Raw genomic sequence first — 26938 nt, 5'->3', positions numbered from 1 at the left:
ACACATGAGACATTTTCAAAGATAGACCACATATTAGACACAATCTAATCTAAGTCTCTACAAGTTCAAGAAGATTGAAATCATATCAAGCATCTTTTCAGATCATAATGGCATGAAATTAGAAATCTATTAAAATAAAAGTACTCAAAAACATTTAAACACATGGAAACTATATAGGATGTTATTAAAAATGAGTAGGTTACCAAAGAGATAAAAGAAAAAATTAAAAAAAAAATCCTGGAAACAAATGAAAATGAACATACAACAATGCAAAATCTATGGGACACAATGAAAGCAGTCCTGAGAAGGAAGCCTACCTCGAAAAAAAAAAAAAAAAAGAAAGAAAAACTGATAAGTTATCGAACACTATAATGTACAGAATTAGAAAGAGAACAAGAAAAGCCCAGAGTAAGTAGAAGGAAGGAAATAATAAAGACCAGAGCAGAAATAAATGACATAAAGACTAAAAACAATACAAAATTTTAATAAAACCAAGAGCTGGTTCTTTGAAAGGTTAAACAAGATTGATGAACCTCTAGTCAGACCCATCAAGAAACAAAGAGAGAGGACCCAAGTAAACAAAATCATAAATGAAAGAGGTGAAGTAACAACTGACCCCACAGAAGTACAAAGTAAAAAAAAAAAAAAATACTAATAACAACTATATTCCAGCAAACTGGACAACCTGGATGAAATGGACATATTTCTAGAAAAATACAATCTCCAAAACTCAATCAGGAAGAGTCAGAAAACCTGAATAGGCTGATAACTACTGATGAAATTGAAGCAGTAATAAAAAAACAAACTTCCAGTTAACAAAAGCCCTGGTCCCAACAGCTTCGCAGGAAAGTTATACCAAACAGTCAAAGAACTAACACCTATCCTCCTCAAACTATTCCAAAAAGTTCAAGAGAAAGGAATACTTCCAAACTCATTCTAAAAGCCAGCATGACCCTACCTCCAAACCCGATAAAAATGCGACGAAGAGTATTAAAGGCCAGTATCTCTGATGAAAATAGATGCTAAAATCCTCAACAAAGTATTAGCAAATCAGACCCAGCAATACATTAGAAAGATCATACACCATGACCAAGTGGTATTTATTCCAGGGATGCAAGGCTGGTACAGTATTTGCAAATCAATAAATGTGATACATCATTTACAGATTACAAGACAAAAATTACATGATCATATCAATTGATGCAGAAAAGCATTCGACAAAATACAACACCCTTTTTTATTAAAACTCTCAGCAAAGTGAGAATAGAAGCATCATACCTCAACATAATAAAAGCCATATGTGACAAACCTATAGTCAAAATCATACTCAATGGGAAAAAACTAAAATCATTTCCTCTAAGACCAAGAACAAGACAGGGATACCCACTTTCACCACTCTTGTTCAACACAGTACTGGAAGTTCAAGTCATAGCAATCAGTCAAGAAGGAAAAATAAAAGGCATCCAAATTGGAAAGGCGGAAGTAAAACTGTCATTTGCAGATGCCATGGTATTGTATATACCAGTAAAAAACCCTAAAGACTCCATCAAAAAACGACTGGATTTAATAAATGAATTTGGCAACATAGCAGATACAAAATTAACACCCAGAAATCTATGGCATTTTTATATATCAACAATGAAATCTCAGAAAGAGAAACTAAAAAAGCACCATTGCAACAACAAAATAAGATACCTAGGAATAAACTTAACCAAGGAGGTAAAATACCTGTACTTGGAAAACTATGGGACACTGGAAAAAGAAATAGAGGAAGATACAAAGAAATGGCAGTGTATAACATGTTCATGAATTGGAATAATTAACATCATTAAAATGTTTATACTACCCAAAGCAATCTACAGATTCAATGCAACCCCTTTTAAATTCCATTGGCATACTTCACAGAGTTAGAACAAATACTCCAAAAATTTATATGGAATCCTAAGAGACCCTGAATAGCTGCAGCAATCTTGAGAAAGAAGAATGAAGTAGGGAGGGATCACAATACCAGATATCAAACTATACTACAAAGCCATTATAACCAAAACAGCCTGGTACTGGCACAAGAACAGACATATAGATCAATGGAACAGAACAAATAACTGAGAAATCTATCTAAGCCATTATGCTCAATTAATATTTGACAAAGGAGGCAAGAGCATACAATGGAGTAAAGACAGTCTCCTCAATAAATGGGGCTGAGAAAATTGGACCGGTACATGCAGAAAAAAATGAAACCAGACCATCAACTTCTACCATACCCAATAATAAACTCAAAATGGATAAAAGACTTAAATATAAGTCATGAAATCATAAAAATCTTAGAAGAAACCATAGGCAGAAAAGTCTCAGACATCTCTTGTAGCAATATGTTTACGGATACCTTTCCTAGGGTAAAGGAAACTAAGGAGAAAATAAATGGGACTACATCAAAATAAAAAAGCTTCTGCACAGCAAAAGATAACATCCACAAAATGAAAGGGAGCCCAATGCATGGGAGAACATATTTGCCAATGACACATCTGATAAGGGGTTAATTTCCAAAATATATAGGGAACTCACACTACTTAACAAAAGGAAGACAATCCAATTTAAAAATGGGCAAAGGACCTAAACTGATACTTCTCCAAAGTGGATATACAAAAGGCCAAGAGACATATGAAAAAATGCTCAAAGTCACTGATCATCAGAGAGATGCAAATTAAGACAACAATGAGATATCACCTCACACCTGTCAGAATGGCTATCATCAACAAATGACAAGTGTTGGCAAGGATGTGGAGAAAAGGGAACCCTTGTGCACTGCTGGTGGGAATGCAGACTGGTACAGCTACTGTGGGAAACAGTATGGAGTTTCCTCAAAAAATTAAAAATGGAATTCCTATTTGACCCAGTGATCTCACTCCTAGGAATATATCTTAAGAAACCCGAAACACCAATCCGAAAGAATATATGCACCCCTATATTCTCAGCAGTGCAATTCACAATAGCCAATATCTGGAAGCACCCCAAGTGCCCATCAGTAGATTAACGAATAAAAAAGCTGTGGTACAGGAAAGAGGAAAGTGGCAGCTAAATAGGCAGACGTGTCATGCACCTCGTCCAGGGGCAAGACTGGAAAAGCAATTAAATTGGAGGACATCCACCCAGAATGAACAAATTAGACACAGGTGAGGAGACAATTCACAACATGGAAGGGCAGAAGATGCCTGAAGAACGGTAGGAACAGGAATCTGGACTGGAGAGGGACACACAACCACCAGGCCGATTAGGTGAGAAGGAAGCTGCACTGCACCAAAGCTGAGTCCCTTGGGGACAGGCATAACATCAGACTGTGGAAAGGAAAAGCCACAAGGCTGCTGGCAGCCAGGGAATCTAGGTCTAAGACCACAGCTGCAAAAATTGCATCCAGAAAGGCGACCTTAAAAATGTCATGAGCAGCGTGGTGCTGGGGAGAGAAATCCACAGTTTTGTGGTTGTTTTGTCTTTGCTTTTATTAGCTAAATCCAGTTCATAGGACCTTTCAACTGCAAACACTCACCTGAGGCTGAGGTGCAGGTAGAGACACAAATTTGTGGAGCCTGAGGAGAGGCTGTGGAGGGAAGCAGGGCAGGGAGATGCTTGAGTGATTAAAATTGACAGCTGGCAGATAGGCAAAGTGGGCAGATTGCTCTTGCCTGCTTGCAGCCAAGGCCTGTGGAAACAGACACAAGCAGAGGAGTGTGAATAGCTTAGAGCTTCAACACTGTGCTAACATCAAAGACAGTGCCTGACAGTGGTCAACACCTAACTACCTAACAGGAAGTCCAGAATTGGCAGACAGAACAGAAGAGTGGGGTCCTAAAGCAGCCCCCATGGGGCATTAAAACTTGGCTGAAGTGAACACTTCACTTTTTTATGTTTTATTTAAAAAATTTGTTTAGTATTATTTTTCTTTATTTTTATCTTATAACTTTTCTTTTTTTCACTTTTTTCTTCCTCATTCTCCCCTTTTCATCCTGTTTTTTCTTCTCCTCTTCCCACTTTAGTTTTTCTCTTTCCTTTCTTTTTACCCCTTGTTAAAAATTGATCTTATCTGCTTTGTCGATGTGTTATTATTATTGCAGTCTCTATTAGCACAGTCATAATTTCCTCTTCCCTGCTCCTACTCCATGCCCCCTTCTCTTTCTTCATTAGTCATTTATTTTTCTTTTCCTCTCCTCTTACTCTTTTCTTTTCCCTATATGTTAATTAGTTTCACTTCCTAAATTTAAGCCTATCTTCTCTCTCCTCTATTCTCCTTTTCAAAAGTAAATAATTTTTAAAATTTTTATTTTTCCTTTTTCCCCCCTTATCCACTCATTCTCTTTTGACCCCCTCTATACTAAACCGTGGTCCTTCCCCTATTCATCCAATTCCTTAACCCTATTTTCTGTATTTTAGCTCTTCCTCTACAGATTCTGCCCTCCTCCCCTCCCCCCTTTTCTGGTTGTTTTTTGTTTGCACTTTTCGATTTATTTGTTTTGTGGTGTTTTCTCCCCATATGTTTTTCTTTTTTTCTCGATGCCTTTTTTGCTCTCTTTTCTCTCTCCTAATTCTCTTTTCTCTGGTGGTCACTTTTATTGGCATTATAGGTGTCTTGTGTACATTTGTGCTCTGTTCCTTTTGTGTCTGTCTTGTCGTGTTGTGTTTTGTGCTATTCAGTCAGCACCTCCACAACAGTTGATACAACCTGAGAGAGAGTAAGCCATATAACCAGACAACCTGGGGGGAGACTCTATCCACGAACAGGACAATGCCATTCAAGACCCAAATACATCAAGTGAACCCAAATATCTCAAGTAGGGGGCATCCCTAGAATACCCATCTCAGAATACCTGAGAGACTGCACCACTGGGTCCCACAAAATATCTACTACAGAAGACAAATTTAAAAAAATCTGTGTGGCATAGCAGTTTGATCTAATATATAGAAACAATCACAAAAGAACCACAAAAATGGGGAGACAAAGAAACAATCCCCATATAAAAGAAAAGAATCACCAGAAAAGGAAATAAATGAAATGGAGGCAAGCAATTTGTCAAAGAAAGAATTCATAGTAATGGTTATAAGGATGCTCAAAAGTCTGGATGAGAAATTCACCAACATTTGTAAAAATCAAGCGGAAATCAAGAATGACATAGCTGCAATAAAGAACACAGTGGAAAGTTTCAACAGTAGACTATAAGAAGCTGGGGATCAAATCAGCAAGTTAGAAGACAAGGTGAAAAATAACAACAACAACAACAACAAAACACCCAAGCAGAGCAGCAACTGGAAAAAAACAACAACATAAAAAGCAAGAGAAGAGTCTAAGGGAGCTTTGGGACAATACAAATGAAACAACATCCACATAATAGGGGTGCCAAAAAGAGAGGAAGCTGAACAAGGAATAGAAAACCTGTTTGAAGAAATAATGACAGTAAAGTTCCCTGACTGGGGGAAAAAGTCACTCAAGTCCAAGAAGCACACAGGGTCCCAAACAAGATGAACCCAAAAAGACTGACACCAAGACACATCATAAATTGGCAAACATCAACGACAAAGTAAGAATCTTAAAGGCTGCCAGAGAGAGACAGAAAGTTCCGTACAAGGGAACTCACATTAGACTATTAACTGATTCCTCAACAGAAACACATTAGGCCAGAAGGGAATGGAATAAAGTATAAAAAGTGATGAAACGCAAGGGACTGAATCCAGGAATACTCTATCTAGCAAGGCTATCATTCAAAATTGAAGGTGAAATCAGGAGCTTCCCAGACAAAAAAAAAAGGCTAAGGGAGTTTATTACCACCAAGCCAGCAATGCAAGAATTGCTAAAGGGACTGCTGTAAAAAGAAGAGATAGAGAGGGAAGAAGGAACACACACATAAATAATAAAAATGGCAACAAACAAGTATCTCTCAATAACCTGAAATGTAAATGGATTAAATGCACCAATCAAAAGACATAGGGTAGCTGAATGGATAAGAAAACATAACCCATATATATGCTGTCTACAAGAGACCCACCTCAGAACAAAGAACTCACACAGACTGAAAGTGAAGGGATGAAAAAAAGGTTTTTCAAAAAAAAAAAAAAAGGGGGGGGGGGGAGACATATGTACTACTATTTGTAATATCTTAATAAGATAAAATAAAAATTTAAAAAAAAGATTTTTCAGGAAAATGGAAATGAAAAACAAAAGCTGGGGTAGCAATACTTACATCTGACAAAATTGACCTTGAAGTGAAGGCCATAACAAGAGCTAAGGAAGGCACTTCATAATACCAAAGGAATAGATTCAATAAGAAGATATATCCTTGGTAAACATATATTCACCCAATACAGGAGCACTCAAATACATAAAAAAAAACTTCTGGAAGTTATCAAGGGAGAGGTTGACAGCAATACAATCATAGTAGGGAACTTTAATACGCCATTGATATCACTGGTAAATCCTCTAGAGAAAAATTCAGCAAAGAAACAGCAATCCTAAACGACTCACTAGATCAGACAGATTTAATTGACATCTTCAGAACATTTCACCCCAAGCTACAGAATATATATTCTTCTCAAGTGCACATGGGACAGTTTCAAACGTAGACTACATATTAGGGCACAGGCACAGTCTCTAGAAATTCAAGATTGAAATTATATCAAGCATCTTCTCAGATCACAGTGGCATAAAATTAGAAATCAAATACAATAAAAACAATAAAAAAACACATAGAAGCTAAATAGCATGCTATCAAACAATGAATGAGTTATCAAAGAGATCAAAGAAGAAATAAAAAACATTCTGGAAACAAATGAAGGAAAACACAACAATCAAAAATCTATGGGACACATCAAAGCAGTCTTGAGAGGGAAGTTCATAGCACTACAGGCCTACGTCAAGAAATTAAAAAAACTGCTAAGTTATCTAGAAAGAGAGCAACAAGGAAAGCCCAGAGTAAGTATAAGGAAGAAAATAATAAAGATTAGAGTGGAAATAAATGACATAGAGACCAAAAAAAAAAAGAGAGAGAGAGAGAAAAAATCAATTATACCAAGAGCTGGTTCTTTGAAAGGATAAACAAGATTGATGGACCTCTAGCTAGGCTTACCAAGAATCAAAGAGAGAGGACCCAAATAAACAAAATCAGAAATGAAAGAGGTGAAGTAACAACCGCCCCCACAGAAATACAAAGGATTGTAAAAAAAATACTACGTACAACTCTATTCCAAAAAACGGGACAACCTAGACGAAATGGACATATTCCTAGAAAAAATACAATCTTCCAAAACTCAATCAGGATGAATCAGAAAACCTAAATAGGCCGACAACTACTGATGAAATTGAAGCAGTAATCAAAAAACTTCCAGCAAACAAAAGCCCTGGTCTGAATGGCTTACGGGGGAGTTTTACCAAACATTCAAAGAAGATCACCAGTTCTCAGACTATTCCAAAAAATTTAAGAGGAAGGAACACTTCCAAGCTCTTTCTATGAAGCCAGCATTACCCTAATCCCCAAATCAGATAAAGACACTACAAAGAATGAGAATTACAGGCCAATATCCTAATGAATACAAATGCTAAAATCTTCAAAAAATTACTAGCAAATCACACCCAGCAATACATTAAAAAGATCATACACCATGATCAAGTGGAATTTATTTCAGGGATGCAAGGCTGGTATAATATCCACAAATCAGTAAAGGTGATACATCACATAAACAAGTTGAAAGACAAAAAACACATGATCATATCAATTGATGCAGAAAAAGCATTTGACAAAACCCAACACCCTTTTTTGATACAAACTCTCAGCAAAGTGGGAATAAAGGTATCATATCTCAACATAATGACAAACCTATGACAAACCTATAGCCAACATCATACTCAATGGGCAAATACTAAAACCATTTCCCCTAAGAACAGGAACAAGACAGAGATGCCCACTTTCACCCCTCCTATTCGATATAGCATTGGAAGTGCTAGCCATAGCGATCAGTCAAGAAGAAGAAATAAAAGGTACCCAAATTGGAAAAGAAGTAAAATGGTCATTATTCACAGGTGACCTGATATTGTACATAGGAAATCCTAAAGACTCCTTCAAAAAACTACTAGATTTAGTAAAAGAATTCAGCAAAAAAATTTGAGATACTTAGGAATAAACTTAACTATGGAGGTAAAAGACCTGTACTCAGAAACTACAGAACGTTGAAAAAAAGACAAAAGAAGATAAAAACAAGTGGAAGAATATACCGAGTTCATGGATTGGTATAATCAACATCATTAAAATGTCCATTCTACCCAAAGTAACCTATAATTCAATGCAATCCCCATTAAAATATGAATGGCATATTTCACAGACCTAGAACAAACTCTCCAAAAATTTATATGGAATAAAAAAAGACTCTGAATAGCTGTAGCAATCCTGAGAAAAAAGAACAAAGTTGGAGGGATCACAACACCAGATATCAAGCTACATTAGAAAGCCACTGTTCTCAAAACTTCCTGGTATTGGCACAAGAACAGACATGTAGACCAATGGAACAGACTAGAGAACCCAAAACCCAAGCCATTTTGCTCAATATTTGACAAAGAAGGCAAGAGCATACAATGGAGTAAAGACAGTCTCTTTAATAAATGGTGTTGGGAGAATTGGACAGACACCATACACAAAAATAAACTGGAAATGGATAAAAGACTTAAAGGTAAGATGGGAAACCATAAAAGCCTTATAAGAATCCATAGGCAGCAAAATATTAGACATATCTTGTAGCAATATCTTTACCAATACATCTCCTAGGACAATGAAAACTAAAGAGAAAATAAACAAATGAGACTACCCTATATAATAAAGAGGTAATATGCAAATTGACCCTCACTCCAACACACAAGATGGCCGCCCCCATGTGGACACAAGATGGCCTCCACAAGATGGCCAGCAGGGGAGGGCAGTTAGGGGTGACCAGGCTGGCAGGGGAGGGCAGTTAGGGGTGACCAGGCTGGCAGGGGAGGGCAGTTAGTGGCAATCGGGCTGGCAGGGGAGCAGTTAGGCGTCGATCAGGCTGGCAGGGGAGTGGTTAAGGGGTTATCAGACTGGCAGGCAGAAGTGGTTAGGGGCAATCAGGCAGGCAGGCAGGCGAGTGGTTGGGAGCCAGCAGTCCTGGATTGTGAGAGGGATGTCTGACTGCTCATTTAGGCCCGATCCCTTGAGGCATCCCAGATTGGAGAGGGTGCAGGCTGGGCTGAGGGACACCGCCCCCCTCCCTGGGCATGCATTTCGTGCACTGGGCTTCTAGTATCAAAATAAAAAGCTTCTGCTCAGCAAAAGAAACTATCAACAAAACAAGAGAGCCCACTGCATGGGAGAATATATTTGCCAATGTTACATCTGATAAGGGTTTAATCTCCAAAATTTATAAGGAACTCATACAAGTGAACAAAAGGATGATAAACAATCCAATTTAAAAATGGCAAAGGACCTAAATAGACACTTTTCGAAAATGGACATACAAAAAGCCAAGAGCCATATGAAAACATACTCCAAGTCTCTAATCATCTGAGAGATGCAAATCAAAATGACAATGAGGTACCATCTTACACCTTTCAGAATGGCTACCATAAACAAATCAACAAACGACAAGTGCTGCCGAGGATGTGGAGATAAAGGAACCCTCATACACAGCTGGTGGGAATGCAGACTGGTGCAGCCATTATGGAAAACAGTATGGAGTTTCCTCAAAAAATTAAATATGGAACTCCCATTTGACCCAGTAATCCCACTTCTAGGACTATATCTCAAGAAATCAGAAACACCAGTCAGAAAGGACATATGCACCCCTGTGTTTATAGCAGCACAATTTACAATAGCTAAGACTTGGAAACAGACTACGTGCCCATCAGTGGATGAGTGGATTAAAAAACTGTGGTACATTTACACAATGGATTACTCCACTGGTGTAAAAAAATAAACAACTCTTATCATTTCCAACAGCATGGATGGACCTAGAGGGCATTATGGTAAGCAAAATAAGCCATTTGGAGAAAGATAAATATCACATGATCTCACTCATTTGTGGAATATAATGATCAACATAAACTAATGAACAAAAATAGATCCAGAAACATAGAAGCATGGAACAGTCTGACAAACCTCAGAGAGAAGGCAAGGGAGGGTGGGGGGCAGGGGTAAGAGATCAACCAAAGGACTTGTATGCATGCATATAAGCAAAACCAATGGCCACAGACAGTAGGGGGGTGAGGACATGTGCTGGGGGTGGGAGCAGCCAGGGAGAGGTCAATGGGGGGAAAAGGAGACATATGTAATACTTTCAACAATAAAGAAGTTAAATTAAAACAAAAACACAAGGGGGAAAAAAGGCTGTGGTACATTTACACAATGGCATACTATGCAACTATAGAAAAGAAGGATCTATTACCCTTTGGGACAGCATGGATGGACCTGGAGATTATTATGCTAAGCAAAATAAGTCAGTCAGAGAAATACTAATATCATATGATCTCACTAATATGTGGAATCTAATGAACAAAATATACTGACAAACAAAATAGAACCAGAAGAATAAATACATGGAACATACTGACAAATGTCAGAGGGGTGGCGGGGCGGGGGGGGGGGGGGGCAGGCGGGGCAGTGAAGGTTGAAAGAAAGGTGAAGAGATTAGCCAAAGAACATATGCATAGCCCACAGACACAGAGAACAGTGTAAGTCATGGGAGGGAGGGCCTGCAGCTGTGTGGAGGTTGGCAAAGGGAGGGAAAATGGGGGACATCTGTAATAGTATCAACAACAAAAAAATTATACTAAAACTAGAGGCCCCATGCACAAATTCATGCAACAGTAGGCCTTCCTTCCCCTGGTTGCCAGCACCGGCTTCCCTCGCAGTCCCGGCTTCATCTGTAAGGTCATCCAGGAAGACATCCGGAAGGACCTCCAGTCTAATTAGCCTATTACACTTTTATTATTATAGATATAAAAAAGAATTGGCAGGTATAACTCCATTGTGGAGGTTCCCTAAGAGAAGCAACTGTCTCAGGCTCACACTGAACTCCCCCAGCCCAGGGTTCCTGTGGAAGGGAAGGGAAGTCCCCATAACTTTTGGCTATGAACCCAATAAAGATTGTGGCTGAGTGAGACAAAGGACTGTTAGGCTGAGTGAGACAAAGGACTGTTAGGAGTCCTTGGCATTCCTCTTAAAGGGCCCATGCACAGACTTCCTTGCTAATGAACTCACACACTTTGCACTCCAGCACTAAGGCAACAGCTTGAAAAGTGCCAGAGCCATATGGAAAAAAAACTGAATTGTTGGACTTTAGGGTGAGGGCTGGAGGGGCTGCTCTTTCTCAGACAAAATGCTAACAGGCAATGTTATTCCTTTGCTGAGCCTACCCCAGTCCCAGCCTGCAGGTGCAGGTGGGCACAAAGTCTGAGTCTCCATCAACCTGGCTAACACCATCCACCCTGCTCTTGTGGTTCCCTAAAACCCTGTCTCACCAAATTAGGGTCCCACCCAAATCACTTCCAGTGGCTTATCGATATAAATGGCTTTTCTCTAAATAAATAAAATAAAATAAAATAAAATAAAATAAATGGCTTTTCTCAGTTTACACTGTGGACTCTCCTAAATTCCCTCAAAGGTTCCAAACCCCAAACAAGTAGCACCTGGCCTCAGCATGCTCCATTACACATGCTAACAGTCCCAAGTCAACAGTACTGGCAGCCAGCCTTAGTTTGCAGCTTAGCATCTCCCAGGTGTCTCCAAGCCCAGCACAAGGGGCAATTATCTACAGATCATTTTGTAGCTCCTATCAGGTAGCCCCAGGCTGGACACAAGCAGCAGATGAACTTGGCCTGCACCACAGCCCCTCTCAGATGGCCCCAGACCTGCCAGCGGCTTTAGACCACACCAGAGCACCACCTAAACACTTCCCCAAATGATACACCCAAAGGGCAGAAATCAGTAGGCACCAGAGCCTCACTAAACCAAATCCTGCTTTGTGGGGCCAGCCCCTGCATGACAGCTCGTTTGGTATAGTCACAGCCAAACCTCACAGTGAAAGCAGCCCGAGGGTCAATCCCTTCCATTGACATGTCAACAATCAAGGCTCACCTATAATAGGAGAGCACACACAATCCACACAAGGGACATGTCTAGAGCACCTGAAAAAGGTAACCTGGGAGACTCTACCACTGGGCCCCACAGGACACTTGCTACATATGGCCACTCTACCAAGACCAGGAGATGGAACAGATCTACTGAATACATAGAAGCACATACAGAGAGGCAGCCAAAATGAGGGTACAAAGAAACATGCCCCCCCCCCCTTAAAAAAATAAAAACAACAACAGAAAAATACTCTAGAGAAAAAACTCAACAAAACAGAGGCAAGCAATCTACCAGATGAAGAATTCAAAAACACTGTTTATTAGGATGCTCAGTGAACTTAGGGAAGAATAGATAAACTCAGATAGAACATTAACAAAGAGATAGGGAACATAAAAATGGATATAGAAAAAAGAATCAGTCAGAAATGAAGAATATAATAACTGAAATGAAGAATACATTAGAGTGAATCAACAGTAGATTAGAAGAAGCAGAGTATCAAATCAGCAATTTGGAAGATAAGGTAGCTGAAAACACCCAATTAGAACAACAACATGAAAAATGAATTTTAAAAAATGAGGATAGTTTAAGGGACCTCTGGAACAACATCAAGTGTAACAATGTTCACATCACAGTGGTACCAGAAGAAGAGAGATTTCAAGGGATTAAAAACCTATTTGCAGAAATAAGGATGGGAAACTTCCCTAATCTGGTGAAGGAAATAGACATACAAATCCAGGAAGCACAGAGGGTCCCAAACAAGAACCCAAAGAGGTCCATACCAAGACACATCATAAGTAAAATTATAAAAGTTTAAGACAGAGAGAATCTGAAAATCAGCAAGAGAAAAGCAGTTAGTTACCTACAACAGAGCTCCTGTAATAATCTGATTTCTCAAGAGACACTTTGTAGGTCAGAGGGATTAAAATTCAAAGTGATAAAAAGCAAGGACCTACAATCACGATTACTCTACTCAGCAAGGCTATCACTTAGAAGAGAAGGAGAGATATGGAGCTTTTCAGAAAAGAAAAAGCTGAAGGAGTTCATCACCACCAAATGATAGTTCATGCAAATGGAAATAAAAAAAAAAGCTGGGTTAGCAATACATCTATCAGAAAAAATAGACTTTAAATCAAAGGGTATAATAAGAGACAAAGAAGTAATCAGCAATTCCACTTCTAGGTATTTATCCAAAGTAACACAAAACACTAAATCAAAATGACATATGCATCCCAAATTCTTTGCAGCATTATTTACAATAGCCAAAATATGGAAGAAACCTAAGTGTCAATTGGATAGACAAATGGATAAAGGTTTGATACTATATACAATCAAATATTACTTAACCAAAAGAAAGAATGAAATCTTGCCATTTCCAACAACAGGAATGGAAATTATGCTAAGTGAAATAAGTCAGACAGAGAAAGACAAGTATCATATGATTTCACTTACACGTGGAATCTAAAGAAAACAAATGAACAAACAAAACAGAAACAAACTCATAGGTACAGAGAACATTTTGATGGTTGCCAGATAGGAGGGAGGTTGGATGTATGGGTGAAAAGGGGGAAAGGATTAATATTTACAAATTGCCAGTTAGAAAAACAGTCACAGGGAAGTAAAGTACAGCATCTATATATATATAAAAGCCTAAGCGACCAGACAACTGGTTGACCCTTTGACCAATCGCTATGACACACACTGACCACCAGGGGGCAGATGCTCAACACAGGAGCTGCCCCCTGGTAGTCAGTGTGCTCCCACAGCAGGAGCACTGCTCAGCTGATAGATGGGTGCCAGACGGGAGGGCTCACAGCTGGCGAGCACAGCTGCGGCGGTGTGAGCCTCTCCCACAGACACTCCCCACCTGGCCAGGATGAGCGGGAGCAGGCTGACACCCAGCCTAGGCTCGGGCTCCTCCCCGGCCACCTGCTGCTTCGCACAGTACTTCGTGCTGTGCGGGATCGTCGCAGACAGTGGGTTGGAGCCCCATGAGCTGGCGGGTAAGGCCAGGCTGTGGCGGCGAGGAAGTCCACTGATCCGCGCAGGCCAGGCCGAGGGATGGGCTTCTAGTAAGTCAATAACATTGTAAGAAATACATATGGTGTCAAATGGGTACTAGACTTTCTGGGGTGATCACTTTGTAAGTTACATAAATGTCTAATCACTATATTGTGCACCTAAAATGAATACAATATTGTATGGAAACTGTAATAAAAATCTTTTAAGTTTTTTTTTAAAGAGCAGAAGATTCCTTCTATCCAAGGAGAGATGGGGAATAACCTACACTCCAAAAAAATATTGGGCCCTGAAAAACCAGCTCTGTCCAACCCCATTCATTCTACCTGGTGGGGGATTTTTAGTGCTGCTTCAAGATAATGAGATACTCCTGCTCCTCCCACTAAAACTCAGCAGCCATACCTTCCCATTTCACAACCAAACCAAAGAAATTCAATAAAGAAACGCAAGAACATCTACCTTATATACACATTATATTGCATTTTTATTTAAAATATAAAATGTTTTAAAATATAAAAGCAGGCCCAGCTCCATTCCACCAACACACAATATGATCAGTGCAACACACTGTCATTTTATTGGGGATAGGTTAGAAAGAGGCAGTGAGAGCCACTAGGAATATGCTTGACAGTGGTCGGCAAACTGCGGCTCTGAGCCGCGGTTTGCCGCTCTGTTGACTAATGAGTTTGCCGACCACTGGGATAGGGGCTTAATCACAAGGAACAACAACAGCCTGTAATTATTGGAATCGAGAGTCTATCAGGGGTCCTCAAACTTTTTAAACAGGGGGCCAGTTCACTGTCCCTCAGACCGTTGGAGGACCGGACTATAGTTTTTAAAAAAAACTATGAACAAATTCCTATGCGCACTGCGGGCCCGGGATGAGTCGGCTGCTAAGCAGGACAGGCAGCGGCACTCAGCGGGCTGGATAAATGTCCTCGGCGGGCCGCATGTGGCCCGTGGGCCGTAGTTTGAGGACCCCTGGTAGGTCAGTGGTCGGCAAACTCATTAGTCAATAGAGCGGCAAACCGAGGCTCTCGAGCCGCATGTGGCTCGCGACCCGCAGTTTGCCGACCACTGCACTAAGAGAAGCAGTTGTTGGGGCATTCAAACAAGTGAGGCTGGCACGTTCTGTTGGAGGATTCACCATGAGCGAGAAAAGGCCAGGAGGAGACTCACCATAAGGAAGGCCCAGAAATCCTCGGTGGAACTAAGGGAGCCAGGAGGCAGCTGTGGGGTCAGCTGATAGCTATGTTGATCACATGGTTCTTTCTGGTTAGTGTGCAGCTAAACATGGAATAGAGAAAAGAGAGTCATGCTATCCTCTCAGTAAAACGTGAGGCGGAGATGAGCTTCATGTCAGTGCTAGAAGCATCCTGAGACTTCAGAAAACAAAGGAGAGCATGTCTAAACGTTTTGGGAATGTCAGCCATATCTCATCAGAGTCACACACCCCAGTCTCTCCAGGTCTTAACCCCCAGTCCTTCACAGGTCCAATGCCTCCCCACCTCCATCCCTGCCACTTCACTGACCCCTAAAGTCCTCCTATCCCACTAGATTGAGGTTTCCAGAGATAGATGGGTTAAGAACTAGTGACACCACTGGCCAGCCTGATACCCAATACAAGCCACCACCCTGAGGCAGATGGTCTCAGGGACACTAGGCTCTGTAGACTTTCACCACCTGGCCCCATGTGAAAGGGTGTCCTTGCCCACCCACAATATCCCAGAAGAGTCAGTAAACACTAATATGTGCCCAGCTGATTCTTAGAAAGTTTGCCTGGGCCTGGTGGAACACTTGGCCATCTGACCTCCTGTCCAGGAAGCCTCTCCCGTCTTTCTAACTGCAGCCTGTCAGGCCAGCAGTACATGTGTAAAGTTTCTGCCCTGCATGGCTATCTGTCTACCAGGTCCACCCATCTAGGTCCCCCGATGCCAAGACCATACAAATGCTAAAGAAGTTCCCACCTGCCTAAGGGACAGACACCCCCAACCCATCTGCATGAAGGGGGGCCAGAAATCACCAACATTTATGGGGTTCTTTGGCCCTAAAGAAAGGGCTGATATGATTAAGAGCAATGTAATGATTCAGATTGACCAGGGTCTATGCAAGGCCCGCAGCCCCAGATGCCTCGCTCCCAATTCACATAGAACCTCCCATGCATATGCCCACTGATGCCTGAATATTCTTGCTTCACACACACATGCATCCAGACACACACACACACAAGTGGGGTGCTGGTGAATGCTGATCACTCTCAGAGGGATGCAGGAAAGACTTCATTTGTGGTGAGTACCTGGTACAAATATTCCCAGCATGACTAATTTCAAGCTACCCACCTGATGTCACTGAACATAGATCCCAGAAGAGACATGCACCATAGACTACCCAAAGCTAGTATGAGCCAGTTCCAGTGCACTCCATCCCGTCAAATGATTATGTGCACACAAGCCACTTATACCCTGCTTACGACCCTCCACTCCTACCCAGATATATTTAAACATTATTTTACATATATGAACACATACGCACATTTCCACCCTCGTCCTCACTGAATATACAGACACTGTATATACTACCTACACTATTACAGACAAAACCCTAATCATCCTTGAATATTCACAGTCTACACCTACAATTATATATACACACATAACATGGGCCTGAATATAAACATGGGCAACCAACACACCACCCAGATATAAACACTGAATACCTACACACACAGGCCCTCTAAAACTATCATGTACACAATTGTCTCATATGTCACCCAAATAAAGATCCATATGCAATCGCACAAGCCCTAAAATACACATATTCCATGATTCCTGAACACACAAACAACCTACACAGTCTTTGTTTCCAAACACGCAAAGTGAACTCTCACATTCCCTAGAATACACAGCCCATTCATAAGCTCTGGGAACTCAAATACACAGTCACAAACAACCTCTACTTATCAAATACATATAAGTCCACCTCACACACACTGAGAGGGCACATACAAGCAACACCACCAAATTCTGCAAGCATTACATTCTGGAACAGATGCAAAGAGGACCCTAAGCCTCCTGACACACACATAAATCCCAAATACACAGACCTCACACCACTCATGAATATACACCCCACACGCTCAGATAGATACACACAAAACACAAAAGCACTGACAATCCCTTAACTCTCACTAATGTGCACACACAATTCTCACACACCTATGGAAACACACACAAACGCAAATATTCCCAATCCCTGAATATATAGACCCCTCAAACACTATACATTATGCCACCTCTCCAGAATACAACCTCATCACCTCTCCTCTTCAGTATGTAACAAAAGCACACTATACACATTTTTTTCTCTAGCATCACTCTGAATATACAGACCACTGCTTGCTAACTACTACCAAATACATGTAGAAACACTTTAGTATTCTCCAAAAAAATACACTTTAAGTACATCTAAGAACCCCGGAACAAACTGATAATTAATGCAACTGGTGATAGATATAAGCACAAACCAGTATACATGGGCAAGACATGTAGAAATATCTCCAGTAATATGAAACAACTTCCAAATTACAAATTACCCCTAGTTAATGAGTCAGCTCTCACATCCACAAATTCTAAGAAATAACCTTATCACACACCTCCAATATATAGACACAATCCTCCCACTCCCCTTATAAGCACAGAAACCCCTCTCTCCATCAAATACACACATACTCGGTACCAAAAATATGTAAGCCTTAGAGCCCCCTACTGAAAAATGCAAACATGTAGCTCCAGCAAATATCCTTCCCAGTGTCCATGGCCCTGGAATACACACATAAACTCCATACACACACTCTCCACAAGCCCCAAATAGACCCACGAACACCCAGTACACTGCAAATATGCAAACCCATCTCCCTATACTTATGTCCCAAATACACTTCATGCCACACTACCTGCGTATACATAACCCCACACTCCCAAATTCCCAAGCAGAATTAACTCTTCCACCTTGCAGAATACAGCCACACACACACCACACCAAATCGTACAAGCACTACTGCACACCAGCATATACAATACCCACCAGTCCTAAAAATAGTCAGAGACCTGCTCTCTGCACACCAGCATATACATCTCAACACCTTCCAAAATCAACACTCAACCCTACACATTCACAAAAACACAGGCATGACCTCCCCATGATCACAGACATCCACAGACAAAGCGAGCGCACACATTTGAATACACACCTCAGATTCCCACCACCGAGTGAAGACACACAGACCCCAGGCCTGCCCGCCACCCCAGGCTTCACACACCCCAGGCCTGCCCTCCATCCCAGCCTTCACAGACCCCAGGCCTCCCCGCCATCCCAGGCTTCACACACCCCAGGCCTGCCCTCCATCCCAGCCTTCACAGACCCCAGGCCTGCCCTCCATCCCAGGCTTCACACACCCCAGGCCTGCCCTCCATCCCAGCCTTCACAGACCCCAGGCCTGCCCGCCATCCCAGGCTTCACAGACCCCAGGCCTGCCCGCCATCCCAGGCTTCACACACCCCAGGCCTGACCGCCACCCCAGGCTTCACACACCCCAGGCCTGCCCTCCATCCCAGGCTTCACACACCCCAGGCCTGCCCGCCATCCCAGGCTTCACACACCCCAGGCCTGCCCGCCACCCCAGGCTTCACACACCCCAGGCCTGCCCGCCACCCCAGGCTTCACACACCCCAGGCCTGCCCTCCATCCCAGGCTTCACACACCCAGGCCTGCCCGCCACCCCAGGCTTCACAGACCCCAGGCCTGCCCGCCACCGCAGGCTTCACAGACCCCAGGCCTGACCGCCACCCCAGGCTTCACAGACCCCAGGCCTGCCCTCCATCCCAGGCTTCACAGACCCCAGGCCTGCCCGCCACCCCAGGCTTCACAGACCCCAGGCCTGCCCGCCATCCCAGGCTTCACACACCCCAGGCCTGCCCTCCATCCCAGCCTTCGGGGCAGAGGCATTACTGTTAGTCAGCAAGGCCGCTCCCCTCATTGGCGGAGTGCGGGGTGAAGGAAACCGCTGGCTGAGAGGCTCCATTGGGAAGGCAGGCCTCGTGAACTCTGGGGAAGTGGGGAGGCTTCGCCCTGTCCACTCATTTTCAATGACGCGAGCAGCTTCTAGCTAATCTGGAGGACGCTTTCAAGTTCGGAAGAACTGCCGGGAGCTGTGTATTCAGAAAGCGGGGACACAGAACGAGCTCCTAGTGGGACAGCTCACAGGCATTATTGGACCCTGTGGAGGCCCCGCATCACTGACCGCCCCGCCCCAACACAGCCAGTTAGTATCCATTCCCCGGGGAAACACCACCGGAAGTGAGCGGTGTGGAGGCAAATAGCCCACGTGGTGAACAGCAGAGAAGAGCGGGGATATCTGAGGGGTGAAGAGGCCACGTGCCCCTTACCTGCTGTTTACCAAACGGACTCTGGAGGCCGCCATGCCAGGCCCCACGCGCAGTCTGGGAGGCAGTTGAGGACCCTCCCTGCCGTTAGCGCATGCGCGCCTATGGGAGCCAACCGCCGCAACGGACCCTGGGAGCAGTTGCAGGACAGAGCCCCGCCCCCAGTGGGCGTGCTCGTGGGTCCTGGCGCGAGGCACCCTGGAAAGAGGCCCAGGCTGTCCCTGCAGAAAAAGGGTGTGGAGGGAGGGGGCGCCCTGGGAAGCCTCCTGCAGGTCCTCCTCCTCAGGACCTCCCAGCGCATGTACAGTGAACACTTGCGATTTTAAAGCTGCAAACGTGCAGTCCATGCACTTAGCTGCGCCCTTGGGACAGAGTTGGGAGAGGCGGGCCTGAAGCACTTTCCTCAGAGGGGCAAGTGCCTTCATGCCCTTGGACTGCATTTCCGTGGTTTCTGAAGAGTAGCCCTTCCTCCTAGAAGTCTGGGCGTTCCATTGCGCAATTCTGGCCAAGAATTTTAGACCTGGGACACACTCTAACAGACACTTGCCCCTGACCCCGTTCCTCCTGTATTTATTCAGTACGTGGAGGTTTTTCAATAAATGTTGCTTCACAGATATTTCCGTTGCAAGGTTGTTGTTCAAACATTGATCAAAACGTGGCTGTCTGGGCCAGTTTCCGTTGACATGGCAGGTAGCATGGGAACAATGTCACCCTGCCCGCCCTCCATTTTTGTATTATATTACAGAATTTCAGTTGGCAATAAAACATATGTATAGTAGCAGAATCAACGTACTCTTTTGAATTTGTCATACTTTCCAAAGAAACTGAAATTATACCATCATCTTTCCGGTCATTTGCAAGAGGGGAAAGAGGCAGGAGAAAGACTCCTCACTACATTTTCCATTTTGCACAATTTGTGAACTATGCAAAGGCATTACTTGTTTAAAACATTACATTAAAATCACTCAAAAGGTAAAAGATTAGACATTGAACAGCATAATACTCTGAGAAACAAAAAGTGGTGATTTCTGGTCTTGTCCTCTTGGCTGCAGGGCCTTGCCCTGATGGACTGGAGCAAAGGGGATGGGTTGTAAAGCTCCGCCGGCTGCATCTGCAGGGCTCCCAGCACTGGGCTGAACTTGGGGCCACAGGACTGCTTCCTAAGGAATCATGTGCACACAGCAACCGAGCATGCTGCTTCTGCGGGGTCAATCCTTATTTCAAACACTGGGTTCCGTGAGCCATAAGTTCCTATTATTTTTTCAGGCCATATGTTCTGAATTTTGTTCAGAAAGTGTAGCCTGCGTTGAAGTAAACCAAGACCAGATAGGAAGCAGGTTGAGGGACCCAGAACTAGGGTGATGGATCAAGAACGGAGATAAAGGGCACATCAAGTGACTGGGTGCCTAGAACTTACCTCGGAGAAGGTCATTACTGCTAGTGTGTCTTTAAATATATGACTTTAAATTTGAAAGGAACTGCTGGTTCTTGCCTACCTATCAGAGCCCTCCATAGAATGTCCCCTACCCAACCCCAGCCCACTGGTCCTCTGCCCCTCCCCCGCTGCAGAATGCCTGGAGTCCTACATTCTACTGTTTAAATCCAAACCTTCCCTCCACTGGATGCTGAGCAGCTGTTGGAGCAGGTCACTCTCTGGATCCTCGACTTGACTTTTCTCATTGTGGATGCTACTAGGCAGCGGTGGTCAGTGAATGAGTCTGCGAGGATGGCTTCAGTAGGAGGTAAGCCTATAGATTGGAGGGGGGATGTTTTAAACACTGAGCTGTCCCTCAAAACTTGGGATTGAAATGTGACACTGGGGAAACTCGGTTTGACTGAAGTAGGGGAGGGAGAGAGCACTGGGCCTCCAAGGACCTGTCACCTGGGGAGGCTGGGAGCCAGTGGGAACCTGTGACAGCACTGGCCAGGAGGGCGCCTCAGAGGGGGGTCAGGGTGGCTCAGGGACATGCCTGGGTGTGGAGAAAGGACGGCAGCAGGCACGTGGGTTCTTCCCAGAGGGGAGACAAGCCACTTCCATGTGTGTGCGGGGAGTAGTGGGCGATGTCGTGGGGGTGGCACAGGGTGGTCACGGGAAAGCCCAGTCCTGTGTGCTGTTCTTCGGGCACCTGGAGCTGGCCCCGCAGCATCTTTCTAATGGATTTGAACTGAGTGCACTAGAGCGAATGGGGGCAGTGGGAGGGTGGTCTGAGCCAGAAAGCTGTCCAGTGGGGCTGTCTGTGGCCAAGTCCACAATGAAATGTCCTCCCGAGGGTGGGCTGGAAGGTCCTCCACCTGCTGCTTTTCAGAGCTTCTCCCCTGCTTCCAGCCCAGAGCTCACTCCTCCTCAGCCCAGGGAGCCGCTTGTTGGCGGGGATTCCCCACAGGCAGGGCGGCCCGGAACCTTCCACCAAGATAGGGCCCGGTTCCATGAGCTGTCCCGAATTGTTCCCTGTGCCACCCAGGTCTTCAGACCGACTCCCTCTTGTTCTGCATCTCATGGCGCACCCTCTGCCCTGCCCTTTCTTTACCTTTGAGATGAGGGTTTTGCTGACAGTCCACGTCCCTGCTTCAGGGACGGAAAACAAAAGTGGAGCGTGGGTGGTGTTCCGCGGAACGTCTGCGAAGGCGGATTCCTTTTTAAAGGGGGAGGGGAGTGCACAGGGGCAGGAAGACCATGGTCTGTGTCAGTAGTAAACGTCCAAGGCCGCCTGTCCTGAGTAATGAGGGGCAGGCGGTGTGCAGCGTGCTCTCCTGGACGAGGTCTGCTCCAGTTCCTCTGAGCGGGGATGTGTTCAGACAACTGTGTCCCACTGTCACCGCTCACACCTGCTTCCTACTGTGCCTTCACTTTCCACTGTTGGGAGCTGGAAGGGGAAGGACCTCACCCAGTCTGCAGTTCCCATGACCCATCTAACAGGACAGCAGCTATGGAAGTTTCTGGAAACCCCTATCGCCAGCCCCATTCCATGGCCCTCCTCTAACTCTCTGCAGCCATTGCTGGCTGTGAAATGACAGAGCTCGGGAGGGTGGCCATCAGTCTGAGCGCTGGGGCCGAGTGGCAGGACCTGGTCCGTGTTAAGTGTTCACTGTTGGTTCTGACACACATGTGCATGCTGGGCGGTGTGTTGAAGGGCTAGATCAGGGTTCCTGTGCCTTCTTGTGGAGAGACATTACTCAAGTGTTTCTGTGTTGTTGTGCAAGCCCAGGACAGAAAGGGGGTTATTTGTATTGAGGAAGAGGAAGACTGAGGAGCAGATGGGCCCTAATATGTTAGACACGGCCTGTTCTCAGAGGCCCTTTGGGTGCCTAGAACTTACCTCGGAGATGTAAGTTCCAAGGTCACCACCGCTAGTGTGTCTGCCTGGGGTCGATGCCCCAGAGCAGACCTCTGCCCAGGGCCATGCCTCTGAGGCTGGCAGGGTCGGTGCCAGGGAATCCTTAGGGAGGCTCTCAGGGTCAGCGCTGGCTGGGGCTGTGGCTTCTCACAGACAGTGGTCAGGGAGCCTTGGCGAATGGGGGTAAGCTCTCCAGTGGAATAATTCCCAGCTGGAGGTCAGAGTGTGACAATGACCTGAGGACATTTGCCACCTCTGCAGTTTGCCCATCCAAATGGCCCTCCCCTGGTGAGACCACTGCCCTGATTCCCCAGTGGCTAAAGGGGCCCAGAGCGCCTCAGGGCTGTTTGCTGGTCCTCCTCCTCCATTCACCCTTTCCTTTGTCTCAACAGCATCTGCAGCGCTGGGAGCGGATGTGACCCTGAAGCCCGGTGCCTCCATGACTCCTTTCATGGCCCAGCCCTTTCCTGCGCCCTCTACTGGCCCCGCACACCGGCCCTCTGGGGAGCAGCACCTGCCGCCCCTCAGGACCCCATCATTCCCTCCTGGCCGCCCCCTGGTGCTGCCAGCTTGGCCCAGGACACCTCTGGTGGCAGGAGATGCTGGTCAAGGCCCCGTTGGGACTGGGGCTTACAACATCATGGACCAGGTCAGGTCAGAAGGGGGACGACCACAGCCCTCCCAGATTCAGCCCATTGTCCTGACACAGGCCCTCCTCTACGGGAGTGCTCCAGGTGCCCCCTGTGGGGGTGCTGTGTGTCCTGCACCCCTCTTCTTGGAAGCCACTGCAGTGGAGACGATTATGCCCGCCTCAGCTTTTGAGGGCACCCAGGCCAGTGATGGAGGCTGGTGTCCCAGCCTTCCTCCTCAAGCTCCACCGCCAGCTGCCCAGCTGATCCCCATCGTCCCCCGAGTGGACCCTGGAACACGGCCACATGGGGCTTCCAGGGCGGTTGGCCTGGCCGCCTCCCAGTCCAAGGCCTCTCTGGAGGACGCCTCTAACCCCAAGAGTGTGTACGAGGACTTCCGGCGTTGGCAGCGCTTCAAGGCCCTGGCCCGGGGGCACCTTCCCCAGAGTCCTGATGCGGAAGCTCTTTGCTGCTTCCTCATGTGAGTGCACTGGGCAGGGCAGGGCAGGGGGCGCTCCTGGAGCTTTCCCATCACAGAGGAGGTGGGAGGGACCTGCAGGCTGGCTGATCCTGGGACGCTGAGGGGAAGGTCTGAGGGTGGGGTCCCAGCTATGGGTGCGAGTGCGGGGTCACCTCCAGTCCTGTGAATGTGAGGCCCTGACAGCAGCAGCTAGAAGGCTTGCCTTTGCACACAGACGCCTCCTCCCTCACCTGCTGGCACTCAGTCTGCCGGGCGGGGTGGGAACCAGGTCCACTGAGCTGGGGTGGCCAGGCGGGTGGAGGCCAGGCTGCAGCTGTGACTGACCCTGAGGCATTACAGGCCAGTGCTCCGGCCCCTGTCCCGCCTGAAGCCCACCATGACGCTGGAGGAGGGAATAGGGCAGGCCATGCAGGAATGGCAGCGCAAGAGCAACTGTGACCGGAGGGTCTATTTCGAGATGGCAGAAAAGTGAGTCAGGGTCCTTGGTCCCCACAGCTGGGCGGGGGGCGGGGTGGGGAGGGCGCCTGCTGGGCAGGGTCCAGCTGTGAGGGCTCATCAGAGAGGAGGGTGGTGGGAGGTTGTTACTCAGCACGGGGTCCCCGCATCCCAGAGGTGCTTCGTCCTGGGGAAGCCTCTCCCTCAGCTTCAGAGCGTGGGTGCTCCTGTCCCACCTCCCCGGGAGCTCCCCCTCCTCTGACGCTGACCCGTCCTGGGCGGGACATGAAGGCTCAGGACAGGCTGGGGAGGAGGTGCCCCGCCCAGTGGGCCAGACTCCATCCAGCCAGAGGGGCTGTGCAGGAATGTGCTCAGCCAGCCTCCTGCCTCCCCAGTGTCCGGGCCCTGACAGCCCAAGGCACTTGCTCTCCCATCCCTCCATCTGCTGCTGCCTTTGCGGGGCTCCCAGCGGCCTCCTTCTCAGCACAGCCTGTGCCCCCTCACCCCCAGGTTCATGGAGTTTGAGGCGGAGGAGCAGATAGAGATTCAGAAGTTGCAGTTGAAGAAGGGGGCGCAGACCCAGCCTCCTCCTGCCCCACCGAGACCTGATCCTCAGGGGCCCCCAGCCCCAGTGGTGGGCAGGCAGCCAGGTATGCCAGCACGTTCCCACAGGAGCCCAAGGCCAAAGGCAACAGGGCCTAGCGCAGGCCACTGTTCCCCCCACATTGGCCCTTCTCCTTCAGGGGGGCTTTGGTCTTTCAAGGGAAACAGCCCTGAGAGCCGGGCCTCAGCGGCCCTGTGTCCCCATGGGGTCTGGACCTGGTCCACTTTCTCATCCCCTCTCCCCGCTCCCTGTCAAGGGCCCACATGAAGTCTGCTGAGAAGCGGGCTGGCTGCGGGGCCCCTTGGAGAGTCGGTGGTTCCACACGTCCTCACACATGACTCTCTTGGGTGCTCCCCTCTGGCCTCCCCTCACACAGTCACAAGGCTTCAGTGCCCCCGACCCAGCTGCACCTGTATTAATGCCCCAACACTGCCCTCAGCATCGCATGCCCTGGAGGTGGGAGCTTTATCCCCTCACGCTCCCTCCTCTTCCCTCTCTGCCCAGCGCCCACTCCCAGGAAGGCTGTACCCAGTGTCCGGTGCACCCACACACCCCAGCCACCCTGGGAGACCAAGTCATGTGATGGGATCCCCCCTGAGGCCGAGCAAGAGGACATGGACATCACGGATGAGCTTCCCATGGGGGTGCCAGGTGGAGCATGGGAAGATGAAGTAAAGGAGTGGCTGCAGGATGAGGGTCTCCTGAGCTACCTGGACCAGCTGTGCTCCCAGAAAGACTTTGTCACCCAGGTGGGCTGGCTCGCAGCTCCGGGCCTACAAGATCCCAGAGGGTGGCACTGCAGCACCCAGACCCGGGTTCTGCCAGGCTGATGGGATTGGGCCCTGCTCTTTGCTCCTGAGCTGGGCGCGTGAGAGTGTGTGTGTCTGTGTGTCCGTGTGTGTGTGTGTGCATGTGTGTGCTTTGTGTGGGTGTGGTGTGTGCTGTGTTCATGTGGGTGTGCCCTTTGTGTGTATATATGCATGCATGTGTTTATCTGTGTGTGCATATGTGTGTGCATGTGTGTGTATGTGCATGTGTGTGTTTCTGTGTGTGTGCATGTTGTGTGTGTACCTGATGACCATGATGGAGTGAAACACCCACCTGTGCAGGAGGACGTGGTGGGTCTTGGCTTTCCCACGTGTCCTCCAGGCCCCGCTGACTCCCAGTGTCCTCCCTGCCAAGGGGCTCACAGCCGCTTCCTTCTGTCCCAGGTGGAGGCGGTCATTCACCCCCAATTCCTGAAGCAAATGAATTCCCCAGATGCACAGCAGGACCCCCTGGCCCTAGCTGAGGAGTTGGAGCAGGAAGAAGGGCTCACTGCTGCCCAGGTGAGCCAGGGGAGGGTGGGACCTTAGGGAGATGGGAGGGGGACCCCAAGTGAGCCATAGGACCCAGGGACCCCAGGAGTTAGAGGAGGGACAGGCCCTTGTGAGTCAGGGAGGGTGGAACTCCAGGTAGATGGGCGCGGGGGAGGGGGGGGGGGCGGGGAGGAGGAGCCAGGGGAGGGAACACCCAGGTAAACCAGGGCAGGGAGCAACGTGGAACAGGGCACACATGCCTCTGTCCACACCACCCCTGCCTGCAGGCAGCGCATGCCAAGGGGCCAGCCCTGGGTGGGAGCAGAGCAGGACGACAAGAAGGAGAGGACATCAGAGAGGAGGAGGGGATGAGAACCCAGAAGGGCAGGGGCACAAAGCTGGGAATATGGCACAGGGGACGGAGGAGAGCCACATGACTGTCATGGATTCGAGTCACGGTGTCACCTCCTCCCCTCCTCCCCCCAGTGCCATTGTCCCATCACCCACACTCCTCCTCCTCTCACACACGTGTGCAACACCAGTCACTGTCCCCTTCTTCCTCCCAGCTGGTAGAGAAGCG

The sequence above is a fragment of the Plecotus auritus genome (assembly GCF_963455305.1).
Source record: "Plecotus auritus genome assembly, chromosome: 5".
NCBI classification, from domain to species: domain Eukaryota; kingdom Metazoa; phylum Chordata; class Mammalia; order Chiroptera; family Vespertilionidae; genus Plecotus; species Plecotus auritus.
Note: the sequence above shows the minus strand (reverse complement) of the source record.